The sequence below is a fragment of the Equus quagga genome, unplaced genomic scaffold, assembly GCF_021613505.1.
Source record: "Equus quagga isolate Etosha38 unplaced genomic scaffold, UCLA_HA_Equagga_1.0 73289_RagTag, whole genome shotgun sequence".
NCBI classification, from domain to species: domain Eukaryota; kingdom Metazoa; phylum Chordata; class Mammalia; order Perissodactyla; family Equidae; genus Equus; species Equus quagga.
In genome coordinates this window covers 1-432 of record NW_025802728.1, presented here as the reverse complement: position 1 = coordinate 432, position 432 = coordinate 1, and positions in this window count along the sequence as shown.

Sequence of the window (432 nt, the reverse complement as noted above, 5' to 3'; positions counted from 1 at the left end):
CCATTCATCCATCCATCCATCCACCCTTCCATCCATTCATCCATCCACCCATCCACCCTTCCATCCATTCATCCATCCATCCATCCACCCATCCACCCATGCACCCAGCCCTCTGCCCGCCCCTCCCATGGCACTCAGCCGGGACCTCCCCAGCCCTGTCTGAGATGCTGAGGCGCAGCACCGACCGAGCCACACCACATCCCTCCCTCTCGAAGCCAGCAGCCCAGCGGTGCACGCAGTCTCATCAAATCCTCACCCCATTATTACTACTCCGGCCACCCTATTTTCTAGGGGGAACCGAGGGTCTTTGAGGGGACCCATAGTGCCCCAGCCCACAGGGCTGACAACAGGTGGAGCGGGCATCTGGACTCGGGCCTGCCCGACCCCACTTCTGAAGGGTGGTCCCCCACCCGCCCCGGGAAGACCCAGAGC